Below are 16,167 nucleotides of genomic sequence, written 5' to 3'. Positions count from 1 at the left end.
CTCCCTATTCACAGGACAGGCCAGGGACATCAGTCGCACCACAGGGGGCGGAGCCAGCATTGTGTGGGGAAAGCCCAGCCCTATTCAGGTCCCAGGTGTACTCCTCCCACCCATCTGGATGTAAATCTCCCTATCCACCACTGGGGCAGACCCATCCTGACTCCTGGAGCCAGGCTCACCAGCCAATCACCAGCCTGACAGTCCCTTCACATTTATGCCAACGTCTAGAAGTGGCACTTCTATACTAGACACAGTAACGCCGCACACATCATCGCGCACCATTCACTCTCACGAGTTCGCACATACCAACCTCGACCCTGCACTCCCCAGGCATCAGGAACTACCATGGACACATACATTCCCCATGCATTCCTATGGGAGGGCAGGTCAGTCTCACTAAATGTAAAAGCGCGCACGCACTTTCCACTGGGACACAGTGTAAAAGCGCCTAGAGGCCTAAAACCACTTACACAACATAGGGAAAAAGCTAGGATAATTGAAAAAAGTTTAGGGGTGAACCTGCCAGAAGGGCCAAGTCCAACAGGTGGACAAAGCTGGCTGCAAGTCCCCTCCTTGGACATCCTCTACAGGAATGATGAAATGGACATTTGGATCCCTAAGTGTTTGACAAGTCAGCACATAGCTTCCGCTGTGCCACCTTGGTCTGCTGAGCCACCTTGGTCCCACACCATCTCTGCAGCATGGGGGGAACATGGGCTGTGGGCTTTTGTGGGACCTAGATCAACTAGGCTCTTAAGAGGCAGTTGGTAGCCATCATGTGACAAATTATCTGTTTAGGGCAACCGAGTGGGTGAGTAGGGCATATGTGGGTCCTTCTTCAGACTCCATGGGTATGGCCAGGCATGGTGCATAGCACACAGTGATATGTTTTGTATAAATATGACAATCGGTGTTATGGGTTTGTTGAGGTGTTGGAGTGCCCTCATGGGGTTCAGGCAGGTCATCTTCCTCACACTTTCTCACAATGTCATCAGGCTCCCTGCTGCCATTTTCTCACCTATAGTGAGTTGGTAGAGACCCTGTAGGGAAACCATTTTTGTAGGGTAGAGGTTCCCAGGTCCAATTAGCTAGGTAATACTTCAGTGTTGAACAGTTGAGTGCCACTGAACTCTGATACGCGTGGGAAAGCCTGAATGTTATTACCTTAGTGCAAGAGCAAGATGGGCATTGCTCACTTATCACCATGGCCATAGCACAGTACTGCTGTCTTCATGTTGGTGTACATGTTCCCCTGCAGTCAGCTAGAATAGGCCTTCAGTTATCGGGGAGATTTGCTTTGCTGTAATAAATACCAGAACCTGCCTGAAAGTCAGTTGATATTTTACAGCAGCAGGTGGGACCCATGACACACCAGGAAAAGGCACATGTGCTCTAATTGTTACGGAGTTTTGTTGTGCAGTTCTAGTAAATCTAGGTGCCCTAATCAAGCTTGTACATGTTTTGCCAGTCTTTAACACAGTTGGGTGCACTTGATGGCTAGATATGGGGAGACCCCAGGGACTCTGGGGCTATAGATGCTGTAGCGCTTTACACTTCAGCATACACTATAAAAATCAACACAAAACAGTGGTAGTTTGTATTTTTTTTTTTTTTTTTTTAAACCTGATAATAGAATTCTTTGAAAACATGCCCCTCGGAATGGAGAGGGCTTACCCTCTTCAGTCTATTCTATCATGATGTATAGAGTGGATGGCTACCAAAATCAATCAATCTGGAGTTTTTTATAGCGTGACTACTCACCCGTGAGGGTGTCAAGGTGCTGGGGGGAGGGGAGGTGCAGGTTCCAGTCCATCAAGGAGGGGGTCTGTCGAAGAGCCAGGTCTTGAGGTTTCTCGCGAAGATAAGGAGCGAAGTTGTCTTTCTGAGGTGGAGTGAAAGGGTGTTCCAGGCTCTGGCCGCGAGGAAAGAGAAGGAGCGGCCTCCCGATCTGGTCTTTCTGGTGCGGGGGACCACGGCGTAGGGTCCTTTGGGATGTGTGGAATTTGAGTTTTTCTGTTTAGGTATGCTGGTCCGGTGTTGTGGAGTGCCTTGTGTGCGTGGGTGAGAATCTTGAAGGTGATTCTAGCCTCGATGGGGAGCCAGTGGAGTGCGCGCAGGTGCTGGGAGATGTGGCAGTGTCTTGGCAGGTTGAGAACTAGCCTTGCGGCGGCGTTCTGGATGTTTTGTAGCTTGCGGGTGAGGTTTTTGTTTATTCCGGCATAGAGTGCGTTGCCGTAGTCGAGTCTGCTGGTGACGAGGGCGTGAGTGACGGTCTTTCTGTGCTCGAGGGAGATCCATTTGAAGGTCTTACGTAGGAGGCAAAGGGCGTGGAAGCAGGAGGATGCGACGGAGTTGATCTGGTGGTCCATTTTCAGCTTGGCGTCCAGGATGATTACAAGGTTGCGTGCGTGGTCCGTGGGGGTGGGTGGGCTTTCGAGGGTGGCCGGCCACCAGGTGTCGTTCCAGGCTTCGGGGTTTGGGCCCACGATGAATACTTCTGTTTTGTCTGTGTTGAGTTGTAGGCAGCTACTTTTCATCCACTTGGCGACGGCTTCCATGCCTTCTTGAAAGTTGTCTGGCAGTGTTGGGCTCGTTGGATAAGGAGAGGATGAGTTGGGTGTCATCTGCATATGACACAATGTTGAGTCCGTAGGTTCTGACAATGGGGGCGAGCGGAGCCATGTAGACGTTTAAGAGCGTGGGGCTGAGGGAGGACCCCTGGGGGACTCGGTAGGTGTAGGGTCTGAGAGGAAGTTAGGGGGGGGATGAGTCTGACACGCTGCGTTCTGCTGGAGAGGAAGGTGTGGATTCAGTCGAGGGCCTTGTCCCGGATCCCTGCATCGTGGAGTCTGCGTATTAGGGTGCGGTGAGAGACTGTCGAACGCCGATGAGAGGTCAAGGAGGCTGAGGGCTACTGTTTCTCCTCTGTCTAGTAGGGAGCGGATGTCGTCTGTTGCGGCGAGGAGGGCGGTTTCTGTGCTGTGGTTTTTTCTGAAGCCGGATTGGGAGGAGTCGAGGATGTTGTGCTCTTCGGTGAAGGTGGCGAGTTGGCTGTTGATGGCTTTCTCAATGACTTTCGCTGGGAACGGGAGCAGGGAGAAGGGTCTGTAGTTCTTGAGGTCGGTGGGGTCCGCCGAGGGCTTCTTCAAGAGGGGGTGGATCTCGGCGTGTTTCCAGTCGTCGGGGAACGCGGCATTCGTCAGGGAGCGGTTGATGGTGTGGCAGAGCATGGGTGCAATGGTGTCGGCTGCTGTGTTGAAGATGTGGTGGGGGGCAGGGGTCTGTGGGGGCCCCGGAGTAGATTGACTTTATCATCTTCAGTGTGTCTTCGGTGGTGAGGGCTGTCCAGTTGTCAATCGTTGGCTTCAGGGTGTCGACGGTGGCTGGTGAGGGTTCAGTGTGTTGGTTGTCTTCGTGGAAGTTGTTGTAAATGTTCTTGATTTTGAGGTGGAAGAAGGTTCTGAGTTTATCGCAGAGGTCTTGTGAGGGAGGGATGTCAGTAGACTCGCTGGTGGGTTGGGCGAACTCCTTGATGATGCTGAAGAGTTGTTTGCTTTTGTGCGCGTGTGTGTGTGTGGAGATTCTGTCTTTAATTGCCTTTTTCCTCGTTTTTCTGTTGAGTTGGTGGTGGGCGTTGGTGGCGGCTCTGAAGTCGTTGTGGGCCTCTGTGGATTTGGAGTTCCTCCAGACCTTTTCGAGGCGGCACACGTGCGTCTTGACTCTCGAAGTTCTGTGGTAAACCATCTGGCTTTCTTGAAGTGAGTTTTGTTGTTTTTTTTGAGGGGGGCTATGGTGTTGGCGCTGTCGGAGATCCATCTGTGCAGAGTTCGGGCTGCAGTGTTGGGGTCGTCGTCTTCCGCGATGGTTATGGTGGAGTTGCTGAGTGAGGAGGTGAGCTGGTCGTCAGTGATTTTGGTCCAGTTTCTTCGTGGGAGCCGGTGCTGATGTCTGTGGATGGTAGGTTTTCTGAAGGTGAAATGGACGCATCGATGGTCTGTCTACTGGAGTTCGTGGTGTGGCTGAAAGTGATGGAGTTTCCTGTTGTGAAGAAGGGGTCAAGGGTGTGGCCTGCTGAGTGCGTCGGTTCGGTCACGATCTGGTGGAGTCCAATGTTGTGGAGGTTGTCCAGGAGGGATGTGTTGTTGGGGTCCACTTGGTTGTCGAGGTGGAAGTTGAGGTCTCCCAGCAGGGTGTAGTTGGTGGATGCGATGGCATGCGGGGAGATGATGTCCGTGATGGAGTTGGCAAATGGTCCCTGGGGTCCAGGGGGTTGGTAGATGAGGGTTCCTCAGAGGGTGGTGGTATGGCTGGCCAGTATCTTGAAGTGAAGGTGTTCCATCAGGTCTGTGGGCTCGTCTGGGAGTGTGCTCAGGCAGAGGGTGGATTTGTGGACGATGGCGATCCCTCCTCCCGGGCGGGTGGGGCTGTCCTTCCTACCAAAAAGCTCTCCAGCGCTAGCATCCACATCATTACTGGCACATATGCTCATCAGGGGATCCTCTCAAGAAAAGGACTAAGCTACATAGAGCCATGCTATTAAATGCTTCCTAAACGGGAGTTCATTCTCCATCAGACGCAGGCTAATGGACATAGAGTTCCAAAGCTTAGGAACGACATAAGAAAAAGAAAGCCCACCTCATCGCGTCCTGCATACTTGAGGCATTTTCATGAGTCATGCATTGGTTGGCCTCAGTGCCCTGCTAGGTATGTAAGGCACCGTAAGGGTCCTTAGCAGTGGAGGGCCTTTCGCATGATGTCCACTATGAGCCAGGCATAGAGCCCTGAATTTCACCCGCTGATCAATGGGAAGCCAGTGAAGAGAAACCAGGGCATTCGTAGCTGAGAGATGTCTTGGAACGTTAAGCAGAAGCCAAGCCGCTGCATTTTGGACGACTTGTAGCCAGTGTTCCCTGTAGGGTATGCGCTGCCCACCTTTCTCAAGTGCCCACACCCATTACGAAGCGTGCACTTCACTGCTTAAGTCACTGCCTGCATCACAAGAGTGAGAGACAATTCTGGAACGTTGGCTTTAAATCGCAAGCAGGGCAAAAATAAAACCAGTCACTCGCTTTCTTGGTAGCAGAGCAGGAAGAGAAGCATCTTTGCGAGTTGCAACAGGACGCTGAGTTCGAGCAGGCGTCTCCCACATATGCCGCCTGCTCCCTTAATATTGAGGTGAAGCGGCAGTGGCTTGCAGGGACTGATGGGAGGATTTGAACTCTACTATGCTGATATCAGTTATCAGAAGATGCTCGTGCGGGTCAAGGCGCATTCTGCCTTCCTCTCCTTGGGTTATATAATTTAGATAAGGACCTGCCTCCTTTCTTCCTGCCTAATGCGGCTGTCCCAGCAATTCTAGCATACAAACACATTTTCAATTTAGGCTCTGCAGCCCATAAAAAGCTCTGCAGCAGCTGTGTTAACTGTCTCCCTCCCCTTTGTCAGTCATGTGTTTTCATTTTCCATGTTTAAAAGGCAACACATTTTCTGAAATGCTCAATCTAACTGGTTACGGAGATTGCAAGGCTGTCTATATGTGCCCGACTGCATGGTGACGCTCACATCACTGTGGCCTTCTATATAACACAGCATTTGTTTATCGCTCACACTCCTTACTAAGTAATGGCTCATAAAAGGAGCAATTTAGAGACAGATCTGCCTGCTCTGTGTTCGTGCCCCTTGGAGCTCTCTCCATTTCTCGCACAAAGACAGGCTTTTAATTGCGTGCACTGCAGCCAAACACTACTGCAAGACATTTTAACTGTCTCCTTCCTCTTTAGGTTTTGCCTGAGCCAGCGCATGCGCTGCTCTGCGAGGCTTCTAGTAAGGACTTCCAGCTAACACATCTTTTGCTCATGTTTTTTTTTCCGCCCACGCATTTGATTGGCCATTTGCGTAAGGCTTTCACAAAAGAAAGCACCCAAATGGCCAAAGGCTCGGGGATTTGCCCCGCTGAAGTATCTTGAATAAGAAACAGGATCAAAGGTTGATGAAAAGTATGAGATTTATTGTAGCAAGGAATATCTCATCCAACCGCCAGCCATCAGTCTAATAACTGAAGGTCTCTAGAACATTGTCACACACAACAGTCCATGACATCAGTCAGTGATGTCATGAGAACACTAACTCTCCAACATCACCTAACATGAGATACCACACATCTCCCTTACCCAAATACAAAAACAACAATATACAATCTTAATAAATATCATGTGCATTAAATTAAATTAAATCTGCCAAGTAGCTAGGCTTCACAACCACCCTGGTAGATTTTCTTGGACAATTCAATTTTACACCCAATATACAATCTTAATAAATATCATGTGCATTAGGTTAAATGAAATCTGCCAAGTAGCTAGGCTTCACAACCACCCTGGTAGATTTTCTTGGACAATTCAATTTCACACCCACTCCACTACTATCATGTGAAGAGATGTTATCATACCCCTTATACTCAGTGTCAACACCACATTCCAACTTCCCCCTACACACAGCTACTCTATTTAAATTCCAAATGCGATGATCTTGGGTTTGAATTGCATTGTTAAATATTTGAATCACCTTAATTGGTTTCATGTATTTGGACATGGAGCTGCCTAGTACACCAGGACGTTTAATCCTGACCCAATCTTCAACATGTACCACAGTCCTCTTTACAGCATGTTTTCTATCAAAATACTCTTTTCTTATTTTCCCTTTTTCTTCTTCAACTCTCAACATCTTCTCCCCATCACATTCTTTTTCTTTTCCTTTTTGCACTTCATATTTATTGACCCAAAATGGTTCAACACATGTGTTAGGAAGTCTACCCCGAAACAGTAAGAAAGGAGTTTTCCCAGTAGTTGCATGTGGAGCCAATCTATATTCCTCAATTTTTGCAACAACCTCTTTTTTCCAGTCTAACCCAACACTCTTCGCTAAGGCAATAGTCTCCTTAACAACTCTGTTAAATCTATTACCATCCCATTCGTCTCTGGGTGATAGAGAGCAGAGGTGTTGTGTACAATTCCCTTAGAGGACAAAAATTGTTCCATTTCTCTTGAAATTAACTGAACACCATTGTCCGATAGAATGGAAATAGGCAAACCTTCCTTGGCAAACAGAGACTTCAAACACTCAATTACACTACCCGTGTTGACATATGACAAAAATAATACTTCAGGCCACCTAGAATACATGTCTATGACCACTAGTAAGTATGTTTGGGATTCTTTCCCTTGAATGGGACCAACTATGTCCAAAGCAATTTCCTGCCAAGGTCCATTTGGACGTTTCCTTAATACCAACGGTTGTTCATGTGTGCACTTCGATTTGTCACTGATGGCACACGACACACAATCTCTAATAACACGCTCAATCATTCTGTCCATACCTGGCCACCAATAAGACATGCGCAATCTTTCTTTACACTTAGATAATCCTGAATGAGCCACATGCACTGAGTCTACCAATTCCCTTCTTAAACTAATGGGAGGAATCAGTCTTGTTCCCCTAAACAAGAGATTGTTGTCCACTGACAATTCATTTCGTACCCCCCAAAAACATCTTACATCTTCTGATACATTTTTGTTGGATCACCACCCTGCTTTTAACAAGGACATAACCTCACACAAAGTTGAATCTTTCTGTATTTCATCCAACCACCTATCCTCCGATATGATAACCTGGTCTACAACATAAACAATTTCATCATCCTCCTCATACTCTGGACTGTCCTCACGGAAACTGACAGAAGGCACCAAACGCGAGAGAACATCCGCTACCCCATTTTCAATGCCTGGAATATACTTGATCATGAAATTATATTCCTGTAAACCAATCACCCACTTGGTAATTCTACCAGAAACTAGATCCAAACCTTTCTTACTGAAAATCTCAACTAAAGGCTTATGATCCGTATGGACCTCAAAATCTACACCCCACAGAAACTTCTTGAGTTTTTTTACCGCACAAAACACTGCTAGAGCTTCCCTCTCCACAACTGAATATCGAGTTTCTGGATCTCTAAGACTTCTAGACAGAAACATGATAGTTTTCATACCATTAATACCATTCTGCTTCAATACAGCTCCCAAACCCTTCTCACTCGCATCTGTCACCAAAATGGATTTACCAGAGGGATTAAAACTCTTCAATGAAGGAGCTAGTCCCAACTTTTCCTTCATGGCCACGAACTCATCCTCACATTTCTCTGTCCACAAATACTCCTCACCCTTTCGTAGTAACCTTCTCATATTCACAGTTGCTAAAGCAAAGCCTTTGATGAACTTCGCATAATATTCAATCATCCCTAAAAATTTCATAAGATCAGACTTATTGGTGGGAGAACACATTTTTGTAATTGTTTCAACCAACTCGGACTTTGGCTTCACACCTTCTCCTGAGATGCTATGGCCTAGGTAGTTAATGGTGTTGGATCCAAATGTGCATTTTTCCACTTTAATCGTGAGGTTGTGCTCACTCAATGCCTTTAACACAGCTCTCGACCTACAGTCGTGTTCCCTGTCATTTTTTGCAAAGACCAATATATCGTCTTGGTAGACACACACAACAGGGAGATCCTTTAATACTCTTTCCATTACCCTTTGAAATACTGAGGACGCAGACACCAACCCGAAAGGCATTCTTCTAAATCTAAAAGTACCAAATGGAGTAATAAACGAGGTACAATCTCGAGACGACTCATCAAGCTCAATTTGGTGATACGCCGAGGTCAAATCTAACGTACTGAAAATCTTTGCCCCATCAAGTAATGTCAATAATTCGGTAATGTTGGGCAAAGGGTATCTGTCCACCACAACACTCTTGTTTAGTTGTCTCAAGTCAATACACAAACGCAAACTGCCATTTGGTTTGCGTGCAGCGACAACTGGAGCAAGCCATTCCGATCCTTCTATTTCCTCTATGATCCCACCTTTGCTCAGTTTTTCTATTTCCCTTTTCATGTCATCTCTAACTGATAGTGGAACATTCCTCACTTTACATTGTATTGGAATTGCATTAGATTTTAACTGTATTTTGTGCTTGTACCCTTCCAGGCATCCCAAGGTTTCCCTAAATACATTAGGAAATTCTGATTCAAGCATGTGAGCATATATTTCATTAGCATTCTTATCCACAGATTGAATCCTTTCTCTCAATTGTATCGGAAAATCTGCATTTGGGTCAAGATACACTCCTAAATCCCCTTGATGCAGCCAACTAATAATGCTGTCTCCACGCTTTGAAACATAAATTTTCCCATTGATCAATCGATCCTTATACCCTACAAGCCCATTAAAATATCCATGCAACTTTATTGGTTCTCCCCCATAAGCTAAAGGTATAATGTCTGGTTTAGTGAGAGTAACCTTTCCCTTGAGTTTAGAAGCCTAAAAATCATTTGATACTATGGTGATCTTTGCACCGGAATCAAATAGTACCTTAGTACGTTCTCCTTCCACCATAATTTCATCATAAGGACCTGTCTTTTTTATATTTTTTCCCTCAACTTGTACCACAATTTGCTCACAAATTTGATTCTCAAAATCATCACCTTGGTAAATTTCCACCTCTTTGACCTTTGTCTTTAGTTTGGTTTTACAAAAAGCAGTGAAATGCCCCTTTAATTTACACTTTGAGCATGTTTGACTGAGAGCCGGACATTTTCTATCATTGGCCAGATGATCCGTTTTACCACATCTATAACACTTTCTTTCTAACCCTACTTTATCTGATTGAGTTTTAGTATTAAGATCACTTTTTTCTGTTTTAATCTTTATCACCTCAACCTTGGCCCCTTTTTCAGCATCTTTCTTTATCACCGCAACACATTTCAAAGAGTGTTCTATGCGTTTTGCAACACTTAACACCTCATCTAGAGACGGTTCATCCCTCAACCATAACTCTTCTCTAACTTTTTCCATGTTACACCCAAACATAAATTGGTCTCTGATACGTTCATCAGTTAAATTATCAAACTTGCATGAAGAGGCAAGCTTCCTCAACTGAGTTATATAATCCTCAATTGACTCATCAGTAGATTGCATTCTCTTTGCAAACTGATACCTTTCCAGGATTGTGCTAACTTTGGGCAAATAATGTTTATCCAGCTTCTTGATACAGATTTCATAATCATTTAGACCTCTTGCTTCTTCAGCCGATAGATCTGGCAAATTATCAAACACATCTTGGCCCTCCGAACCCAAACAGTGGAGTAATAGAGCTGACCGTCTTTTAGCACTCAATGACGGACCACATACCCTGCCATATCTTTCGAAAACCACCTTCCACTTTTTCCATTTAATTGGAGGAGAGCCCAGACATGATAAGAAAAAAGGTGCTGCAGTTACATTCTGCATGGTTGAATAACAAATGTGTAAATCTCTCTAATACATTTTCTTAAAATATCTCAACAAACTGCTGAACTTATAATGCTCCCCACATGCTCTACTTCTATTTTTTACCCGCAGCTACTGTAATGCCCATTGATGTAATAGATATAACTTCAAATACAACCATGTAATTTATCTTATCTTAATATGTTTCCTAATTTTCAAACCAATTAAATTAGCCCAAAAACCTTTTTTTTTTAAAAAAAATTAAGTGTACACCAATTGAAAATAAGACACTATGGACCTACTGTTTTGAGTGGCTGATTCTACAGTTATGAGTCGGTGATATCACGCAACCTAATGCCATTCACTCGAACACGAACAACGCGATGTAAACAAATTCACAGTTACTAAGCAACCGTAATCAAAATGGCCACCACGCACATCCAACGTAACGTGATGCGCAATGACGAGATACGGAAAGTCAGTGAAGACAGTCTCCGCATCGGCTGGACAATGACGCGTTCAGAAGTTCGTCAAGGAATTCCGAGATGAGCTCCCGACAAGAAGAAGAACCCCAGCTCGCAGATAGAAGTTCCAATTCCAGGTATGACAAGATACAGAGTGCCTGTGAAGTCGATCTCAGCATCGGCCGCTTGTTGACTCGTTGAAAAGTTCTAAGTAGATTCCCAACTGGAACGAGAACTCCGGCTTGAGAATGAAAGTTCCAGGTACGCTGCTCTGCGACAGTTGAGAAACAAGTGTTTTCCTTTGAATGGTTCAAATTAAAGCTGAAAAAACTCCTGTATCAATCAATCCCCTTAAGAAAAGAGCAACGATCGAAAACGAAAAGTCAAAATAAATAGCCTCGTATGCACTTGCCTGGCAACAAACCATACACCGCACACCAGCAGTTTCTTGGCAATGACCACAAAGCCGACGATAGTGTTACAACGATCAAAAGTTTCGCTGTTAGTGCGCCAGGCTTCGCTCCATAAGGCATCCAATATGGGTTAAATGTCAGAGTGCTTATCCGAATAAATCCTTCAAAACGATAATATTTTCAATGCTGTTGCACTTGATATTAAGGTCGCTTCTTGAAGTCCAAAATTAATTAATTGATGGCAGACTTGGTAGACTGATGTGGTTCCTCATAACCATTTTCTTTTTTTTTTTTGTTTGAGGAATAGAGTTTTTCCAGCAGCTTTACTCTTGAATTCAGCAGAAGCTTAACTCTTGTGTTGAGATCTTCCTCATTCCAATGCCGACTACGCCAGTGAAGTATCTTGAATAAGAAACAGGATCAAAGGTTGATGAAAAGTATGAGATTTATTGTAGCAAGGAAGATCTCATCCAACCGCCAGCCATCAGTCTAATAACTGAAGGTCTCTAGAACATTGTCACACACAACAGTCCATGACATCAGTCAGTGATGTCATGAGAACACTAACTCTCCAACATCACCTAACATGAGATACCACACCCGCCTTATCTCTAAATGTTCCCTTCCATGGCCTATGTGTCTCAGGAGCGACCAGAGGCGCCATCTGTTTAAAATTATTTTCTTGTTTTCGTTTCGCAGCCGCGCGCGCGCAACGGACATCTGTTTTTTCTTGTCTGCATCCGCGCTTGTTTCATTTGATGCACGGATTACAGGCCGAGAACCTTGATTGATGTGGGCTCCACATGTGCCCTGATGCTTGGATAATTCTATGTAAAGCATACAAATGACCCCAGGACTGTCACATGCGCACAGCATCTGACTGCATTCTGCAAGTAACTCCTGCCTGGTCGTTTTTCATGAACGGAGAAAGAACTCTTCTGAAGATAACTTGCGAGCAGAGAGGGATTGCCATAGATAAACCTTTGTAAAAGCTTTATCGCCTGCACACTGCCTTGCTAGGGAAGTACATAGTGCACCCCTGCTCTCCTGCCCAGACAGCGCTCCCAGCTGATGCCTGACCAACAACACAGGCTATTTAAAAACAGACATATTTTTAAATATATGCAAAACCCAGAACTATCTTACAGTCAGCAAATACTGGCGCATTAACTTATTAAAGTGTCACTGAAATTCGGAAAACATGTTTGCTCGGGGCACCCCAGTTCTAAATGGCTGTGACTTCAATTTGACAACGTGTAAATTAATGACGCCACCAAACACAAGGCGCCTGCACCCGGCGCTACACGTGTTTCTTTCAAAGTTTAGCTTTTTATTGCTAGAGTTGTATTCTACAATAGCACCATGCGCTAACGGGGAACCCCTTTTAATAAGAGCTTCCTTCCCTTACCTTCCTCTGCAGCATCCAGCGCCAAGAAGCCCCCTGGGCCTGAGGAAGCACTGCCACAGCCTCCGCAGCGCCTTGAAGTGCGGGGATCTCCTGCAGGTCGCACTCCGAGGCATGGCCGAGCTTAGAATCCATTTTCAAATCTGGTAACCGCTCGCGAGCAGCGAGCTGGGCCGGAGCCAGTGCCTGAATCACCGTCATGCCCCGGCGGAAGCTCGCCCTGGTACTTGGCACAGGGAGCCGCTTTCCATGGTTTGTGCTGCACTTTCTCGCCCACCTGCACGTAAACCACTTTCTACTGCCCACTGTTTATCCACCTCTTTAGAAGAACCATCACAGACACAGGGCATGCGCTTTTCGTGTTTGAGTTCATTCACGTTTTTTGGTTTCAGCATCAAGGGCACGCGCTGGTCACCTGCGCTCTGTTGGTGATTTGTATGCGTGAGAAATATTAAAGCGCACCGTGTTTGCAGCCGAGATGACCCAGCAGGAATGAAAAGCATCAAAGGACGTGGCATTTCCACAAGGTTTTACAAGGTCACCTTCACACGGTTTGAATTTGCATTTACCACACTGCCTGCTTCACCCGGTGGCGTGATAGCACAGCTGTGCTTGTGGTTGGTCGCTGACTAGGACCACCCTTGAATATCCACCCCTTCTTCACACAGCCAGCTTTAAACATCCCAGGCTACCCATCCCCCCCCCCCCCCCTGTAAATCTCACTCACTCCTCATCCCCTCGCCCTTGTAGCTGGCAGCATGTCTAAGTGAGATAAACGCTCGCTGCTGAGACATGCAGTATTTCGAATGCCTGACATGCTAACGGATTCTTAGGAACTTTACAGATAGGTAAGCTGGGTACTATTACATTGTGTAATAATAACATTTTTTGTTCACTATACACTGCAGTGAAGAAACATATGCTATTCGCAAGGCGCACAGGTCGGACAGGGGCTGGGCTAAGAAAGAACACATTGAGAATTATCAAATCGTCACCATGCTGCTGTCTTAGCCGAAGTGATGGAATCAGTGTAAGCCTTCTTGCACAACATGGTCCCTTTTTTACCCTGAAATGTTGTCGTTCAGCGCTAATAATGACAGTGGAAGTTGTTCTGGGAGGAAATTCTCGAATGTCAGGAGGACGCCTCCTTATGTAAACTAGAAAGAACAATGGTCTCAGGGATCCAAGAAAAGTACTGGGATCTCTTGGAAAGGTGAGGCCTGCAGGTTAACACGAGGTAGGCCAATTCGCTCCTACTAAGTGCTTTGTCTCTGACCCTCGCATGTGGACGGTGCCATCTAGCTGGGGTTGTCGTACTGGGTCTCACCCGCCTTTGAGAACCTCGGAGAGTCTGATAGAGGCTATGGGTGTGAACCCCTGCTCACAATGTTGGCTTCCTACGGGCTTGCAGGAGTAGGTGAAATCTGGGCCTTTTAAAGAGTGTGCAGCTTCTGCTCAGACTGCCGGCCTTCAGCGCTCGTCCACATTCTTTCATCCTTTTTAGGTCTCGCTGGCTATCGCGTAAGCGATCGCTCAGCGAGACTCTAGTAAAGGGGCTCCCAAAAGTGCTCCCAAAAGCGGATTGCATGGCGAGCACGCGCACAATCACGTGCATCGTGCCGCCATGCAATCAGTTTGGCATCCTACTTCAAAGGGTCCGCTCCCCGCCTGGAATGCGCTCCCCCGCCAAGCGCGAGCGCCACGCTCCGCCGGGCTTGTCTTGTTATGTACTTCAACCCTTGAACCGCTGATAATAGCAAGCGTAAGAAACGCGGAGCGGGCTGTCCATTTCATTACAAAGACCTCTCTCACCACAGAGCGTGGATACAAAGGCACGCTGGGTGCACTGCGCGCCTCCCTCTTCCACCGCCGACCCCTCCTTTGTCTCTTTATCTCACTTGTTGTTTGTCATCACTGCCCTATTCACTATTGTCCTATCTTTCTCTTCCTCCTGCTTCCTAGCTTTTCTGCCCTTCTCTTGCCCTCTCTCCTAGTCACATTTTGATGGAAAATACGGATTAGTCCTCGAAAAGGAAGGCAGGTAGCAGGGTCATTAACAGCCCCGTGCGAGTGCTGTCTTTTCGCCATTGGGACAATCGCTAAATTGTTACTAAAGTGCGTGCACTACGCACTTTAGTAGTAATTTAGCGGGCGGAATTCATTCCCGGACCCCAGCGCGTGGGCTCTGTAGCAGCGGCGTCACGCAGCAGCGACGTGGTGGCTCGGGTGGGAGAGCGCTCCAAGGCCGCCTCACTCCCAGCACAGAAGCTGAGCGTACATGCAGTACTGTATTTTCGGAGTGTACACGTACGCGCATTAGGTGTTAAAAGAGACTTCTCAGTGGCCATGGCAGCAACTGGCCAGCGTTCAACCAGTGATTAACATCAACAAAAAAAAATTCAACTTCCCCCTTCTATGCACCCTAACACCACCCACCCCCCACACACGGGCACGCGCACAAAAATACACACGCGAGGGCGTGCACACACGCTCACGTGCGCCCAAATTAATAGCCAAAAGGGAGCTGTTGCAAGCCACTGGATATGATGAGCAGGTAACACATTTTCGTGAGGATAATAAAAGCTACGATAAGCAGCCTCAGTTTCTGCATGGAATTTCCATAAACAGGCTACCATTCCAAACAAACGCTCGAAGGGAAGGAATGCTTGCAAACAGTCTATCCACTAGCAATCGCTCCCACCCATCGTTTTTTGCCCACCATGCAATCTCAGATTAAACTCCTCAAATGAGTCTAGTCCTTCTCCTATGTGGAGCTGCCAGGCCTTCTCTGTACTGAAACGGCAGCAGCCTAGACCAGTTTCAGCCTAGCTGGGCCTCTTTGGCCAGGTGCAGCTCGAGTGTAGTGGCACAGAGAGCACGAGACCCATTTCTGGGCATACGAGTGGTCATTTGGGACATTACATTAAACAAGAAGACATATGTGCATATGTCTGGGGCAAATCAGAGCTGGCATGGTAGGCAAAAAGATGATGGATTAGAAAGCTAAGCCTGGCAATTGCCGGTGGTTCGATTATTTGCAACCCTCCCTTTTCCTTTGTGTTTTTTACACAATCCAATACGTCCTTCTGTGCTTAGGCAAATCAGGCTATTCCCATAAATACAAATCATGTTCGCAGTTCAATGTTTGTGACATGTACAAGTCTCAGGGGCCGCCGTCGTGTAGTGTTACGCCATTGGTTGATCAGCCTATCTCGATACTTTTAATATTTACTATCCTGTATGCTGATCAGATTTTGAAACTTGGATAGGCCAGAAATGAGTTGGCCAGTTGCTGTATTTGTTTAGCATATAAACCAATTTTACATCTGCAGCTCCATTGAATACTTTTTTTTCGCATTCAGAGTTACAAATGTAAAAGCAAAAGTGTAAATAGCAGGACTTTGCAAACGATATAACAGGCCGGGATAACCTGCAGGAGATGAAGAATACTTTTTAATAAAGTTTAACAAGCATTAGCATAGCCAATAGGTCGCCTTTGGGACCTTATAAGTGTTTAGTTGTCCAGCACAATATCCTTGGTGCAACAACATCAAGTGTTGCATGGC

General features: G+C 46.4%; 2 protein-coding genes across 6 annotated transcripts in view; both read left to right on the top strand.

The window, feature by feature from the left end:
• LOC146870027 (N-fatty-acyl-amino acid synthase/hydrolase PM20D1.2-like) overlaps window positions 1-16,167 on the top strand; it is a 716,209-nt gene that overhangs the window by 11,930 nt on the left and 688,112 nt on the right. The window lies entirely within an intron of this gene.
• Window positions 1-16,167, top strand: part of LOC146870028 (N-fatty-acyl-amino acid synthase/hydrolase PM20D1-like) — a 54,446-nt gene that overhangs the window by 35,267 nt on the left and 3,012 nt on the right. The gene's annotated exons all lie outside the window — the stretch shown is intronic.

This window comes from Triturus cristatus, chromosome 1_1 (genome assembly GCF_964204655.1).
Source record: "Triturus cristatus chromosome 1_1, aTriCri1.1, whole genome shotgun sequence".
Taxonomy (NCBI): Eukaryota; Metazoa; Chordata; class Amphibia; order Caudata; family Salamandridae; genus Triturus; species Triturus cristatus.
This window is presented reverse-complemented; position numbering and strand designations above follow the sequence as displayed.